We start from the raw sequence: 2,648 nt of genomic DNA, 5'->3' as shown, positions 1-2,648 counted from the left end.
TACCAGATCTTTTCCTGTTCTGTTAGAAGGAAAAGCAGCTACAGTGGGGGAGGACTCCAGCTTTCCTGAGGAGGCTTTGTTCAGCAGCACCCTCACTCGGCTGAGATATACAAGTTTGGAGGCAGGAGCTGGAGACATTTCTCTGCATGACAGAGGGTGAAGGATTTGGAGGTGAGAAGATAGGTAGTCCAAGAAGGAGGGCTGTCAAAAACAAAACAAGAGGGGGAAGGAGAACGGAGTGGAGGCTGACCAGTTTGTCAGATCAGACACTGCTGAGCCCACAACCCAGAGTTTCTGATTCAGCAGGTCTGGGGTGGGGCCCAAGAATTTGCATTTCTCACAAGGTCCCAGGTGCTGCTGGGCTGGGGACCACACACTGAGAATTGCTGATTTAGAAGACTGTTGGTGTCTTAGTCATCTGGTGCTGCTGTAACAGAAATACCACAAGTGGATGGCTTTAACAAAGAGAAATTTATTTTCTCACAGTCTAGGAGACTAGAAGTCTGAATTCGCGTCAGCTCCAGGGGAAGGCTTTCTTTCTCTGTTGGCTCTGGGGAAGGTCCTTGTCATCAATCTCCCCCTGGACTAGGAGCTTCTCTGCGCAGGGACTCTGGGTCCAAAGGACGTGCTCTGCTCCCAGCGCTGCTTTCTTGGTGGTATGCGGTCCCCCTGTCTCTCTGCTCGCTTCTCTCTTTTATATCTCAAAGGAGATTGGCTCAAGACACAATCTAATAGATTGAGTCCTGCCTCATTAACCTAACTGCCGCTAATCCCATGTCATCAACATCACAGAGGTAGGATTTTACAACACAAAGGAAAATCACATCAGATGACAAAATGGTGGACAATCACACAATACTGGGAATCATGGCCTAACCAAGTTGACAGATATTTTTGGGGGACACAATTCAATCCATGACAGCTGGAGAACTGGATGAAGGCCCCTTAGAGGATAAATTATCCAGTGCTCAGTCTTTCTGCTTCCCTGAGGTCCTCGCCATCCCAGTCATGGGTTCCAAAGCCTTGGACAAGTACAGGAGAGAAAATTAAGTGTACATGAGAAATGATATGCAATATTGAAAGGGCCTTGAACAATACAAGATGGATGCTGCCCACAAAGGACTCTGGGAAAGAACCAGAGTACCTTACTGAGCAGTGACCTGAGTCAGGAAGAAACACACCAAACACCTGACTTCATGGTAATGTGGATTGAAACCCATTAACTAGTACAGAAACAACCCTATCCATCACAGATTCGACCTGTTTTTCCCTGGGTCTCCTGCATGTATCCTTGCAGGTAAAGACAAAGGCTGTAAACCCCCACCCTGAAATGCCCTGTGCAGACCTCTACTCAGGTGACTTAGAGCATTGCTGCCCGTCATAGGAAATCTTGGTGCCAACCTCTGTCTGTATTTGATGAATCTCAAATCTGTCAAGTTGCTGTTGTCAATTTAATCCCATATAGACAGTTCTTAAAAGAGCATAATGCTCAAGGTGGACGATTTTTACCAGCTAAACTATTGTATCGTTTTAAGAAGACTTCAGGGGATATTTTTGGTTTAAGGTTAAAAGATTATCACAGGGCAATAATTTCAGGGGTTGGTCCAGCCTCCATGGCTCCAGAAAGTCTGGAGTCCATGAGAATTTGAAATTCTGTTCTGCATTTTCCCCAGAGGTAGACTTTTGATGCTATCTCCAAATGAAGTTATAAGTACAGTCACAGGGACACTCTGCTCAGAGAGATACTGATAATATACTCCAGTTTGGCAGGCCTACGTCGACCTTTTTTTTGGTTAGCAGCCACAGCTGAGCTCTTAACCACTATGCCAACCAGGGCTCAGCTCCCCAAAAAAGGGAACAGCCCAGGTGTCCACCAACAGATGAACAAAAAACTAATTGTGGTATTTTTGCACAGTGAAATACTACTCAGCAATAAAAAGGAACAAACGATTGAACTACTGATAGGAACTGCTGATATGCTCAACATGACGAATCTCAAAGGCATTGTGTTGAGTGAAACCAGAAAGAAAAGAGAACATTCAGTATGATTCCAAGTGTATGAAGCCCCCAAATGGGCAAAACTAACCTACAGTGACAGAAAGCAGAATAGTGGTTGCCTGAGCCTGGGCGATGGCGCGGTGGGAAAGGGAGGTGGACTGCGAAGGGGCACGGGGAAACTTTTTGGGGTGATGGGCATGCTGTATTTGTTGATCTGCGTGGTGGTTACACAAGTGTATAAAAATTCATGGAGCTGAACACTTACGGTTTGTGCATTTTACCGTATGTGAGTTATACCTCAATAAAATAGTCTTATCACACATCCGCAGCTGCACCCACCAAAATCCCAGAAGACTCAGAACCGGCTGTGGCCCCGGCCTTGCCCCCTTCTGAGGCCACGCCCAAGGCGTCCGATTCCCTCCTCCCTCCAGGCCAACGTCCGCGCCTCTCCCAGGGCCGGGACCGCAGCTACCTCTCCGGAAAGCGCCGGGCCAGCCCGACCCGCCTCGGTTCCTCCACCGCCGGATCCGGCCTTCCGCGCTGGGGCCCGGACCATGCGCCCCGCCCCGGGCCCCGCCCCTTCACTGGCCCCGCCCCCTTATCTGGTCCCTCCGCCGCGGCCACGCCCCTTTCCTGGCCCCGCCCCCCGT

The sequence above is a fragment of the Trichechus manatus genome, unplaced genomic scaffold (genome assembly GCF_000243295.1).
Source record: "Trichechus manatus latirostris isolate Lorelei unplaced genomic scaffold, TriManLat1.0 scaffold00049, whole genome shotgun sequence".
NCBI classification, from domain to species: Eukaryota; Metazoa; Chordata; class Mammalia; order Sirenia; family Trichechidae; genus Trichechus; species Trichechus manatus.
This window is presented reverse-complemented; position numbering follows the sequence as displayed.